The following is a 14,401-nucleotide window of genomic DNA, read 5'->3' on the forward strand; positions in this document are numbered from 1 at the left end:
GAACTCACCAACATGGTCTAATGACACAGATCACTAAGTATGAGCAGTCCCTTGCTCCTCCAGAAGGCATCTTTAGGTGGATGCCGGACCCTGCTGCCGACTCCCTGCCAATGTGAGGCTTTGATCCCAAGCCTGAGAACCTACCTGCCTGCCTTTCTGTTCTTCACCAGTGTTAGCACCCATATTTGCTCTGTTAACAAATCTTACTAGAGTTAACTTTCCAGATTCTGGCACATTTTAACCAACCTGCATAAAACCAACCAAACTATAACTATATACTTGGAGAGGTGGCGGGGAGAAATCTGTTGATTTCTCAGACCCAAACCCCTGGCTCCACACCATACCCATGTCAAAGCACAGACACCCTCAGCAAGTATAGCACATCCAGACTTAATATTGTTCATTCTCTTATGGCAAATAGTGTATGTACACATAATTGTTTGATTGTACACGTATATTAATTTCTTTTCTCTACCTTTATGTTGTAAGTTTCTTAAAGGTTAATGTATACTTAACACAGTCCTTAAATAAAATAGCTGCTCAGAGAGATATGCTAGTTGAATTTAATCAGTTTAGAGATTGACTTCTGTATTTGTGTTCTGTAATGTAATTTCTCAGTTTACTGTCTAGTTTATTGTTTCCACAAATATGTGCTGAGTAATCTCCCTGGCTACTTTTTCAAAGTAAATAGAACAGATTCCTTCATAGATGTTATGTTGCAAGGGGAGAGTTAGAGAAAAACTAAATTAAAAAAGCACGAATTTGTTGGGGAAAGGTGCCACAAAGAAAAAGAAAAGGGGCAAATGAATAGAGGTGGAGGGTAGTATTTATATGGAATGGCATAGCCACACTTTGCCTCTCAGAGAATAAGCTTCTGAAAGCCTTTTTTAAAAAATTTTTGCATGTATTTTAGTTTAAGTGTTTGAATAGAATATGCTATTGAACACGGAGCTTTTGGGCCTTAGACACTTTTTACAAATGCTAAGAAAATATATCAAACTTTAAAAAGTCCCCTGCTTCTTTATTTTTGTTTCCTTTACATTTTAAATGTGCGCAGAGGATGGGCACATGGGTGGCTCCGTTAGATGAGCATGCAACTTCAGCTCAGGTGATGATCTCACAGTTCATGAGTTCGAGCCCCACGGCAGGCTCTGTGCTGACAGCTCAGAGCCTGGAGCCTGCTTGGGATTCTGTGTGGTCCTCTTTCTCTGTCCCTCCCCCGCTTATGTGTGCTTGCTCGCACGCTCTCTCTCTTGCTCTCTCGCTCTCTCTCTCTCAGAAATAAACATTAAAAAAAAATTTTTTTTAATGTGCCAGAAGAACAGAATAAAGAGATGTGGTCAATATAGTATATGTGCACATAGGTGTCTTTTAAAAAGCCCTCTCTGGCTTTAAGATTTTCAAGAGCACTGTTTATTTAACAGACAACATGATCTATAATCCTTTCTGGTTTCAACAGCAGTGTCTGGAAATCTTGGCAGACCCCATTTGCTACTAATCACTTTTCCCAAACCCCACCTCCGCCGCCCTGATGCTTAACAAGCTGATGCCCCCGAAAGCCCTTGGTGAGACCCTCTAGCCAAATCGCAGGAAGCAGGGAAGCTCTTCAGGGTTACCTTGTGTGTAATAACCTGGCGCAGGCACTAGGACCGCCCCGACGCCGATCGGCAGCCGCGCTTCACAGCCTGTCAGAGGGACTGAGCCGCCTTTGCTGTTACACAAGAGAGCCGACAGCAGCAGTAGCTCAACATCCTTCCCCCTTCTGGCCCCTTGGAAGGTATTTACTTGCTGTTTATCATTCAGATTTTGTACACCGTCCGTGTGCCGTTAGTGTTCACTTAACCGGATGCTCTGGAAGGCTGTCCAGCACTCACTGGGTCACTATATTATTTTATGTTAATTTCCACAGCTGACGGAAGCAACAGTGCCATAAAGAAATGGGCTAGATATTTCCAGAGGCTGAAATCTGGAGACGTTTGAAGGTGTAAGTACATTGGCCACAGATCTCTAACGTGCTGGCTGTGCTAGTTGTATCTCTTGACCTCCTTCTTCTTCTTCTTCACGGAAAGAGCTAATGTAAAATGCCATTTGCATATTTCATTCATGAAGGAAAAGCACCAAGACAGTGACAGAAACCACTAATGATGGCCCTGTAGCTCCAGTTTGGAGTGGCTGTGGTTCCCTCTCCCCGCCTGTGGGTTTGCAAGAGGAGAAGCTGGATTTGCAACAGAGTTTTGATGGGGAAGAGATTTTGCTGGGGGGGCTGCAGACTGCTTGCTGGCTTTCTGCTTTCTGTTTTCAAAACTCAAAGGTTGTCCTTTCTGATCATTGCCATGGTGCAGTGTAGGAGTCTTTTCATGCTTTATTTCTGCATTCCGAATACTCCTCCTCAATGTGGGCTACCAGAAAGCTGTTACACCATTCTGCACCTCTCAGTGCAAAGCCATTGAGGAGAAATTGAGTTTGCTTTCTTTTGACCACACTCCACTCGATACTACAATTAGCGGGTTACATGCAGACACGTTTAAAAACTTAATTATCTAAAGTTCCCTTTCCTGTTCAACAATAAATCTGGTTATGTGTGATAAGGGAGTAGTTTGCTACTGGAAAACCCAAATGAAGGTAACCCCACAGAGAAAATTGGACATTCTCTGTAAGTATTACAAATCGACCGCAAATGCTTTCGCTGGGCCTTGATGCCAATTTCATGCATTAAAAGCTCTTTACAAACTTTAAAGCCTTGTCACATTGTTAGGTTAGATTATTACCTTAGAAATCAGATCAGATTTAGGTGTCTTAAACCAATACGAAATACATAAACGTATTTATAAATGAATACAATGTCGAGTCATATTAATGGTTAATTGATGGGAAATTTTAAGATAAACAATGGCATTAAACTTACTTCAGGAAAGAAAATATTAAACTGAGACTCAAAGCAAGGCATCAACATTGAAAATGTGACTTTAATGTAAAGTATTTTTTAAAGAATTTAAATATACTTTTAATAGTTCGAAAATTATTTTTTTAAAGTACTTATCTTTGATATATTGAAATACCATAAATGAGATTTAGAATTGTTTAGGTATTAAGCTTCTGTAAGTATACCTATATTTCTCCTAAAACTATTCGGTCTAAAAAAAGAGGAGCAGAGGATATGAGGGATGGAGGGATTAAGTCTTATTTTACTGTTCTATACTTTTTTATATTTGAACATTCTGATTGAATGTTTACTATATAAATACTACCTATATTTTTAATGTAACAGAAATTATAAATTGTTGTAATAATATGTAATATCCTTAAATGCCAATGAATATAATCATGTAAAAATAACATGCTAATATTGCTCTATAATATTTCTTTTTTTATTTTTTTATAAAATTTTTTAATGTTTATTTATTTTTGAGAGAGAGAGAGAATGAGAGGCAGAGGGGGCAGAGGGGGCAGAGAGAGAAGGAGACACAGAATCCAAAGCAGGCTCTAGGCTCTGAGCTGTCAGCACAGGGCCCAACGTGGGGCTCGAACTCACAGAGTGCAAGATCATCACCTAAGCCAAAGTCAGAGGCTTAACTGACTGAGCTACCCAGGCGCCCCTGCTGTATAATATTTCTTAAACCGGGAATATCTTTTTTGAAAGCAATGCCTCGCTCATGGAGAAAGTTGGGGAAATAAGAATGGGGGCAGTAATAGATTTCCAAAATTTTGTGAAGCAAAAGAAATGTTTTGCATTTATTTTTAGTTGGTATAACAATATACTACATAATTCCATGAGCTTTATGTTAATAAATTTTCTCCCTTTCTCTTTTAAAAAAGTGTTTCTATATTCTCAGTCTGGGAAGATGACTCAATTCTTTCCAATTAAAACAACTTTGAGAATTCTTGCCCAGCATGTGATTTGTAGCCTTAAACTTTAGTTTTATGTCATATTCATCAGACACGCCTTACCATAAATAATCCAATTATATATGGGGTCTAAAGATTGATTGAATTCAATGATGAGAGGGGAAAAAAAGCCCCAAGAACATAGATCTTATTCAGAATTTGATACTCTTTTCAGAACACGAACTTTGTTGCTGAATTTAAGTCCTGAAATTAAGTGTACCAGCTAGACCTAATTGAGTCTAAGACCTAACCTAACTTGGCACAATGTTCGGCCAAAGTCCAGAATTGCCGGCAAACATGTGGGACTTAAGCCGCAGAATCCAGTGCAAAGCTAAAACTAATTTGTTAAAGTGTGAAAGTAGTGATTATCTGGTGATTTTTATCCCTGAGGATAATCTGTTCAGGCCTTGAAAAGTCTGACTACCCAGGAGATCCAGGTGAATATCAACATTATCTGCATTTACTGGATAATGTTAAGGTAGACATTTCTAAAAGATTAATTTTAACATACAAGTTTTTATTTAAAAGAGGTTCAGCAAATAGCAAATCTGGTTACACCGATTTCACCCTCAGTAGTGCGTTTTTTCTCCTAAAGGACATAAAATAATCCAAAATAAGGATTCTCATGTGAATAGGGTACTTAGTAAGACATTTAAGAAAGAGATGAAAAAAAGATAGCTTTTAGATTATTAAACCACCCAGAAGGAGCTAACGTAATGGGAGAAGGGGAGCATCGGCAAAACTTGTGTCATTTCAGTTTACTTTTCTTTTGGTTTTCTGCTTTGAGTAAGAAAAGAAGGTCTCCTAGTAGAAGCCACAGAAAATGCAAAAAATGGTCAACGCTGTGGGAAGCACTGAGTGTTTGTTGAAAGGATAAAGAAGCAGCAGAAAGAAATGACAGAAAGTCCTTGATATGCCCTGAAATGTGATTACAATGCTAACAGGAATGTTTGCAAACCTGTTGGCCACAGTGAATAGGAATTATGTGGAACTTGGGAATTTCCTTGAAATCTAATTACGATCTTTTTCTTATTAAATGAAAGGGTTAAAGTAAATGGAAGGAGAGTATGTTGGAAGCATGCTGTGTCCACATCATATGTGCCTGTATGAACCAGGAGGGACAACACATGTTTCGTTGGAGTTTGGCAAAAGGGAAAAGTTACTATCCATATCGTTTTGGGAATAAGCTTTTCTCAAAAGCAGAGGTTTTGTTTCCAAAACTGGTTTTACTTATAAAGAAATAAGTTTGTAGGTACAGCAGAAAGCTTTTAAATAGGTGAGATTCAGCCTTTGGGTGTAAAAGACCAATTAGCAAAATGAAATGTGAGCCATGGATTACTGATAAGCAGTTTTATCCAAAACATTGTTTCAGTTATCCCTCCTGGTTCACCCACCTATAGCTGATGTGAACAAAAGACACTCATACTCTCTTGCTTCCTTCCACTTGAGCAAAATGAAATGTGAGCCATGGATTACTGATAAGCAGTTTTATCCAAAACATTGTTTCAATTATCCCTCCTGGTTCACCCACCTATAGCTGATGTGAACAAAAGACACTCATACTCTCTTGCTTCCTTCCACTTGCGTCTTTTATTTAATAGGGAGGAAGTTAAAGCCTTCTTCTTAAGGAAACTGTTGATAAATATTAATCATGGGGTGCCTGGGTGGCTCAGTTTTGTTAAGCATCTGACTCTTGGTTTCAGCTCAGGTCACGATCTCAGGGTTTGTGAGTTCAAGCCCTGTGTCAGGCTTTGCGCTGTCCGTGTGGAGCCTGCTTAGGATTCTCTCTCCCCCTCCCCTGCTATCCTTCTCTCTCTCTGTGTCAAAATAAATAAACTTAAAAAAATATATTAATCATGATTCTACGGAATCATGTTTAAGTTGCAAATGAGCTTTGCCATTCATACTCTGGAATTAATATAAGATTTTATGGAACAGCATTTAATTTCTTTGGGTTATCTTTATTTAATAGATATTTGTCAATTCCTCACTGTATGCCAGGTATGAAAGTGAGACCAGTAAATAAGATATGTCCCACCATTCATGGACTTCATCATTTTGTAGAGGGAAGTAGGTAACAAACATTATAAACCAAATACATTTTATTAAAATTCTTTTTAAATTGTTCTAACTTATTACAAATTAAACCAGAATATATCTAATAGGTAGTGATATGGGATGACTTGGTGGCTTTTTCAGATGTGGTTGTTTAGAAGACTCCCCTAAAAAGTGACAGATCATCAGGGGTCTGAGTGAGAGAGGCAGCCAACTAACGAGCAACAGTGTGCTGTTACAGAAAGAGTGCAGACTTCATTAGGCAATTTAAATCCATTCTAGGTCATTCTTAAGTCTTCGAATCTTGTGCATTTTATCCCATTGATAAAACTTTATGGAGTTTTGAGAAAAATGAGGTGACATATGTTGAGCGTCCATGACAATATCTGGGACAAATTTAATTTCCATTCTGACTTACAAGTGTTGTTGCAACTTTATGAACTAACTTCTTTGAATACATAGTCAAATAAACAAGTCTTAGACCATTTATCACCCCTGTGTCTCTCCTGAAAGTCTTGTGGTGATTCTGCATCACACAGTTGTGGGAGGAAAGAGAGCTACTCCCATAGACAGCAGAAAGAGAGAGCATTGTTCCCGAATCCTCTAAAGGCCGAGTTTCAATTAGGAGCTTTTATAGGTGCAGTTGTGGTACATTTTTGATCGTCTCCTCAGAAACACCAACACAGTGGTTGATTAATGGACGTGCTGTTCCTTCCGGGGAATGCTGGAGAGAGAGGACCAGGTCCAAGGAGGTTGACACACAGCCCCTGACAGGACTGTACTTCCTGGCCTTGGCCTTCAAACACAGCTTCTGGAGAAGTTCAGTGAGGTGAACATGGCACTTTACAGTGCACACCACAGGGTGCTTGCTCAAGTTTAAGAAGTGAGCTCATTGATAAAGAAGGTAGTTTAGTAATACTTGGAGTGACTGACTCATGTCTAAGCACCTTGGAGCTTTATCATTTCATCAGTGCACAGCCATAAAATATATACTTGCACTCAAACAGCCACATGTATTCCAAATGTGTGTGTGTGTGTGTGTGTGTGTGTGTATTCCTACACATACATACTGGAACATATATATTTAGTGGAAAATTGTGGTGATTTTTCAGTATTTCCCCTCCATAGATATTGACAATACAACTAGGGATAGTAGCAAAATTGGTCAACAATATGTTCACCTAGTCCTTTCAAAGGAAAACCTTAATCCTGAGTGTTATCAGCTGGATGTAGCTGAAGCGACTTTATCATCAGACAGAATCCAAAATAGAAAACTAAACTAAACTAAATGCATATGCAAGAGGCTCGCAGTGAAAAGAAGGGGAAGAAAGTCCCTGACGTGTCAAGATTTGGTTTGGTTACATTCCTGATCTCATAGAAGGAGATAGAATCCTCTGGATTGGCCGCCACAGACAAATTTGCAAACTCAAGACTAAAATCTCTCCTTGTGCAGGACCAGTAAAAAAAAGCAAACGCCGTTTGCTGAGGGTGAAGAAACAAGTTGAGAGGGTCAGGACAGGAGGTAGAATTCAAGTTCATGAGATCTTGCACTGCTAATATTTAAATTTATCTGTAGCTCTGTCATGCTCCAATTGTGTGTCCTCGAAAATACAACTTTAACTGTTTAGGTCTTAGTTTCTTTACTGCAAATCTATTGAATTTTAGTAATAAATCAATACCACTAAATGAGGGAAGAAGGTAATACATAAATATCTAAAACGCAGATACTACATAAATATCTAACAGGCAGATAATTACTAAATTACATTTTAGAGCAGAAAGCATAATTAAAATTTAAAATGGGGTGCCTGGGTGACTCAGTCGGTTAAACATCTGACTCTTGGTTTTGGCTCAGGTCATGATCTCATGGTTCATGGGTTCAAGCCCCGCATTGGGCTCTGTGCTGACAGTATGGAACCTGCTTGGGATTTTCAATCTTTCTCTGCACATCCCCTGCTCTCTTTCTCAAAATAAATAAATAAACTTAAAAAAAAAAATAAAAGGGTTGTTAACTAATGATTAAATGTACAATTCACCAGTAAGGTATATCTATCCTGAACTTATAAGCACCTAATGACAGAACCTAGAATAATATAAACAAAATATATAAAGCTAGGAGGAATTGATGGGTCCACAATCATAGTAAGATTGTGACAAAATTCTCTCACATGCTGGGCAAAAGTTAATATGAATAGAAAATATCAGCAATACGATGTATAATTTCAATCTAAGAGACATATATGAAAACTGCAACCAATAAAGTTATTCTTTTTAACATGCATAAACATTCTTTTTATACATAAAAATTTAGTATCACAAAATACAAAGCAAGTCTCAACAAATGACAAAGATCAATGTCATGCAGTTAATGTCATTTCATCTCAATTTAAAAAATGTTTTTGCAGCAGAAACTTATACAGTTTAATTTAGCCATATATAATACAACAGATAATATAATTCAGACTTGAAAATGTAGAAAATAATGTCCAGATTTAAAAATAGCTATTAGGGGCGCCTGGGTGGCTCAGTCGGTTAAGCGTCCAACTTCGGCTCAGGTCGATCTCACAGTCCGTGAGTTCGAGCCCCACGTCGGGCTCTGTGCTGACAGCTTGGAGCCTGCTTTGGATTCTGTGTCTCCCTCTCTCTCTGACTCTCCCCCGTTCATGCTCTGTCTCTGTCTCAAAAATAAATAAACATTAAAAAAAAAATAGCTATTAAATCTCATTTGACCTCATTAAAAAATTTCACTTTTATTCACGCATCTCATTGAGATTATTTCTAATTAGGCACATTTAAAAATTTTTACCTTAGGGTACTGTGTAAGGGTTTAGATAAAATAACCAGATTTCTCTGGGCATCTGTGTGGCTTAAGCAGGTTAAGCATCTGACTCTTGATTTCAGCTCAGGTCCTGATCTCATGGTTTGTGAGATCGAGCCCTGCATTGGGCTCTGTGCTTTAGTACAGAGCTTGCATGGGGTTCTTTCTCTGCCAATCTCTCTCTCTCTCTCTCTCTCTCTCTCTCTCTCTCACACACACACACACACACACACACACACACAAGATAAATAACAAATAAATATTTAAAAAAAACAGATTTCTGAACACTCTTAACATTTTCCTGTTCAACCACATCTGCATGATGACCAAATAAATGATTGGTTTAAAATAAATCCATGATGCTGATTCTAAGGCCAAATTTCTCCTGGGCCTACTCTGATAACTATCATGTCCTATAGGTAAATCCTCATTTTCAAGGTTAGAATTAGCTTATAATTGGACTTTAGATGGTCTATATTGCAATAGCCTGTATTTTCTTAGTAGAGAAAATATTCCAACCAAGACCATTAGTGACGAAATCCTAAAATGATTCAGCTGTCCCATGAATATTGCAGGTGTTATATTTTTACCTATGTTGTTTTTTTGTTTTTTTTTTTTAATTTTTTTTTTCAACGTTTATGTATTTTTGGGACAGAGAGAGACAGAGCATGAATGGGGGAGGGGCAGAGAGAGAGGGAGACACAGAATCGGAAACAGGCTCCAGGCTCTGAGCCATCAGCCCAGAGCCCGATGCGGGGCCCAAACTCACGGACCGCGAGATCGTGACCTGGCTGAAGTCGGACGCTTAACCGACTGCGCCACCCAGGCGCCCCTGTTGTTTTAATTATTATCATGCCTTTCCCTTCTTTTACAAACTATTTTTTTAAAAGCCTTAAAATATAGCACTTTTTATGACCCTTAGACGACCATTCCGATGCCCTTTTGGAAAAGTTTCAGTTATTCACAATTTTCTACTTGTCTAAATTCAAATTAAATCAAAATTTCACTTGAGATTTATAGCAACTTCACACTCAGTATGAAAAGGGTGTGGAGACTTACTATCTGAACATTGCATATGCTCTCTGAAAAAGAATGACCCTATTTTATGCCTTGACAAGAAAAAACTCTAGGAAAGATATAAATCTTGTATCATTCTACGTGTATGTCAAAAGTTATCTATCTTAAGAACAAATAGCTCAATTAAAGAGCAATTGCTCCTGGCAAAGGGATCACTTGAATGGTGCTTTTTCATTTTGAATGGATCCCTTTCGTTGTTACTGGAATAAAAAGCCTTAGTGTATTCCAGGTCTCTTTGAGTTCTTTTCAGAATGTTAAAATTTCTTTCTCTCAATAATATTCTGCCTCTATTGATGTATGAAAACTGTCAGTTTTAGAATATTTACAATGAAGTTTGGAAGAATATTTACAATGAAGTTTAGAACATTTACAATGACTTTCGAATTCCTTGTTCAGCCACCTCCCTTGTAGAGATGATGATCCTGAAGTTCCAGTGTTCAGGTCATGTTGTGCCAGAGGTGGAAGGAACATCTTGTCTTATGATTTTCACCCTGGCTTTTTATATCAGCATATAGTTGTTAAAGTGTAATTTCAAAATGCAAAATCATTAACTCCCAGGCAAATATGAAATGAACGTGTGTAAAAAATTTTCTTTAATTCATTAATAGTGAAAGATATCAGTAAGCAGGAATGAACAGTTTGAAAAGCACTTTAAGAAACTATGTATGCATATGTAGGAAATTTTCAAAAGAAGGGTTAGGATATGACTGTGGAATTAATTTTAAAAAGGGTTTATCTTTGGGGTTATCTGTTCTATCAGGCAAAAATTGTTTGCATTTCTGCAGGATGAAAGCCTGCAAGTTAACAAGTAACTTCACTAAATCTGGGACTTTTAATCAATAGTAGACAATGAGATGAACTAAATATCTTCTCTTAGACATCCTTGGATGGTCTTTGTCCCCATGTGTTACTGAAAGTACTTTCTGCCCTGTTTTTGCCTTATTTTTGCAGTCTAGATCAGGGCTTGACCAACTAAGCCTGTGTCTCAAATCCAGCCCATCACCTGTTCTATAAGTGAAGTCTTATGGGAGCACAGGTTTGACCTGATTGTTTCCACAGGTGCATAAATTAATCAGGTAAACTCTCTGGAGTTTGCAAATCTAGGATCTTACAGTATTGATTAACTGCTACAACCACAAAATTTACGTCTGTCTGAAATTTTCATAGTCTCGAGTTGGATGTTTAAATTCTTTTAGTACCTCTCCTATCCTAAGTCTGGGAAACCAAGCCCCAAACACCTTCTCCACTAGATTTCACCTGCTTTACCTATGAATTTAGGTGAAATTTTTCCTTCCCTTCTAGACATTCCTATCGTCCTTTTGGAAGTAACCTTTGTACTACCTGAAAGGCAGGGACTTAGGTACTAGACCAATTTCCTAAAAGGGTTTCGTGGGCATCCACTCCATATATGTTCCTTACTGACGAAATGCCGTACTTTATGAAACCAGAATTTTTCTCAGAAATGACGCTCCAAGCATAGACTTGGTTGCAACACAGATTTGTGCAGTTACATCCTGATAAAAAATGTGGACACACTGGTATTGATCCTATGCAAATAACCTATTGCCATGGAAAGTAAAGAGATGCAGTGAAATATTTGCTTTTGAATTCCTAGTGGGTCAGTGAGACTCAGATATCATGACATTAATTTAAATCTAAGGTTAGGACTAGAGATAGTTTAAGAAGAAAGAGAAAGGGGTTTCTTACACATTTATTAAAAAATAGTTAAAATAATGCCAGCCATATTCCAGACAATAACAATTAAATATTCCTCATGAACTCACTCTGTCCTGATGATAAATACTTGTTGCCCTGGACATAGGGGCCAGCATTCTGCTTTCATGTAATGTGTCTACCCCTGGACTACAGAGAGTTCAGCAAATCCCTGTCTCATTCCGCTGGTCCAGCCTGAAAGTTGTCCAAGCCTTGTTAGTTTTAGAAGCTATCCCCAGGAGTCCGCTCTTTGGAGAGAACTTGGTGTGTCTGTTTGATAAGGCTCTGGGGCTGTACTTTGTTAAAAACACCAATTCTGGCCTACAGTTTACAGCAGAGCTCACAGGCAGCATCAACAGAGAGCTGTTTGATGATAAAACTGGCTGTGGTTAATTTAGAACAATACCCAACGATGTCACAATTGAGGGGAGTGAAGTTTTCTAATAGGTTCTCATAATGGTTTAACCAATGTTTTCCCTGAGGGTAAGAACATATTATGGAAGGCATTGAAGAATCTCCAGGGCCTTCCCCAAAAGCCTCTAATTTCTGAAATATTTATATTAATTACCTTTTACTATGTAAATTAGCCTAAGGAAGTCTGAGCCTCTCTCCTGATTTTATAATTCTTCCCATGTAGCTCCTACAATAGTATTGAACTAATGAGTAACTATGGAGCCACCAAACCTAATTGTTTCTTGCATCTTTTCTCTCTCTGTCTCTCTTTTTTTTAATAAAGTAAAATAGCAAATCTTTGTGATTTCTCAGGCGCTGTCTGAGAAATCTCAAAAATAATTTTATGGGGAGCCTGGGTGGCTCAGTCAGTTAAGGGTCCAGCTTCAGCTTAGGTCATGATCTTATGGCTCGTGAGTTCAAGCTCCGTATCAGGCTCTGTGCTGACAGCTCAGAGCCTGGAGCCTGCTTCGGATTCTGTGTCTCCCTCTCTCTCTGCCCCTCCCCTGCTTGTGCTCTCTTTGTCTCTCTCTCAAAAATAAACATTAAAAATTTTTTTGAAAAATAATTTTATGAGTTAATTTTGAGGGCTATTGGGGGTCGCCTCCAAAAATGCTAAAGTCTGATTTTCAAATCATGACTCTCTGGTGAATATACAGTGCACATATGTAAACAATTTTCCATAACTTATTAATGAATAAGGGAACTAGATGTTATGACTGCTACAGAGAAAATATGAGAAATATGTATATATAGGCAATTTAACAAAGATGTGTTTGGATAAGATCACAGATTTTAAAACTTCCTAATATCCAGCAGACCATAAATATTTAGAGATATTTGTCCCACTGGGCAAAATTTTTTTGCATATTTAATGGAAAAATTCTACAAATTAACAAGTAATTTTACTCAAGCTGGGATTTTTAATTAATAACAAAAAATGAGGCAAACTAAGTAGTATATTTATCTGGACCTGTGCTGTCTGGTAAGGTAGCCACTAGTTATTTAAATGTGGTTATTTAAACTTAAATTAATTAAAATTAAATACAACAAAAACTTTAGTCTCTCAGTCACACTGCCCACTTTATACATGCTCAGTGGCTACACTTGCCCAGTGGCTACCATATTGGGCAACGCTTCCATCTTTGCAGAAAATTCTTCTGAACAGCGTTGTACCTACCTACACAATCCTCAGGTGGCCATTGACCCCGTACGATATTAAAGGTGTATTGCCCACATTTTTGCCTCACTTCCAAGTGGCAGAGAATTATTCTGATAGTTTTAATTGTGATAGAATTTATAACCATCTAAGAGTTAAAATTAGTAAATGCCTACTATTTGAGTAGACTTTACATGTATCATGATCATGCCCAAATGGAAAACTATATGAGTAAAGCAAATGATGCATGATATATTTTGGTATTATTATTTTTAAAAAGGCTTTAGAGCTAAAGTATAACTACCAAAATATATTATGTATCATTTAGTTTACTCAAGTTGATTCAATCAACTCCCTTAAAAAACCATAGACGTTGGGATATAGTGAGTGGTTTTGGTCAAACAGTAGGCTCAAAACAGAAAAGATGTGAGTCAGGGCAACCAGGGTATCTAAGGAAATTTCTATAGCTTTTTGCTTCACATAGAATTTCATTGTTCTGAGCTCAATTATGATAAATTGGAATTGAACATATTAATCTAAAAGTAACTTCCATGTTAAACAGAACCTATGTTTTATAATAACACTCAATAGTGCAGTGAGGAAATAGGACATGTATCAAATAGGATGCTATTTAAAAATTACGAGAATTAATTTTATAGTAGAGAACTACTTTATCTGGGATTTCTCATTAACAAAATGAAAGGATTATTTCCCTGGATTTACTTATTGCTTGTAAATTTCACCATTTATTAAACAAATAGCTCTGAGGTGCCTAGAATACAAACAAGTTAGAAGCAGTGTCTGCCCATATGGAGGGTGCAGACTGGAATGGAAGGCAGAAAATAAACATATAACTAATTCATTACAAGTTTTATGAAAAAGTGCTTATGACAGGAATCCTTTCCTAGTCTGTTGGGATCTAAGCTGGGTGTGTTTAGGGCAGGATAGAGTCAAGAATGACATCTCCAAGAAACTGGCATTTAAATAAGGATCTAGAAGGTATGTAGAGATTTCCTAGGTAAGGGAGGGTCATGGAGGGAGTGGGGTGGGAAAGTTCGGAAAGGAAACAGCATCCATCATCCAGGAAGGAGGTCTTGACAAAGGAAGCAGCACGAACATTTGAGGTTTTGACTACATAATGCTTATACTTGAAAGAATTGTGTTTTAATGTTATCATTTCCTTTTTTTTTTGGCAAAAAGAAAGGGAGCATATTGGCACAGGGTACTTTCTTTTATCAAACAAA

At 37.6% G+C, this 14,401-nt stretch overlaps 1 protein-coding gene across 1 annotated transcript in view; it reads left to right on the forward strand.

Moving 5' to 3' along the window:
- The first annotated feature begins 1,667 nt into the window (after positions 1-1,667).
- The window catches only part of RAB27B (RAB27B, member RAS oncogene family), a 141,860-nt gene continuing 129,126 nt past the window's right edge, over positions 1,668-14,401 (forward strand). Inside the window, exons 1-2 of the mRNA XM_045456863.1 lie at positions 1,668-1,777; positions 1,910-1,984. The gene's annotated coding sequence lies outside the window, so the exon portion shown is untranslated. The remainder of the gene's footprint in view (positions 1,778-1,909; positions 1,985-14,401) is intronic.

The sequence above is a fragment of the Leopardus geoffroyi genome, chromosome D3 (genome assembly GCF_018350155.1).
Source record: "Leopardus geoffroyi isolate Oge1 chromosome D3, O.geoffroyi_Oge1_pat1.0, whole genome shotgun sequence".
NCBI classification, from domain to species: Eukaryota; Metazoa; Chordata; class Mammalia; order Carnivora; family Felidae; genus Leopardus; species Leopardus geoffroyi.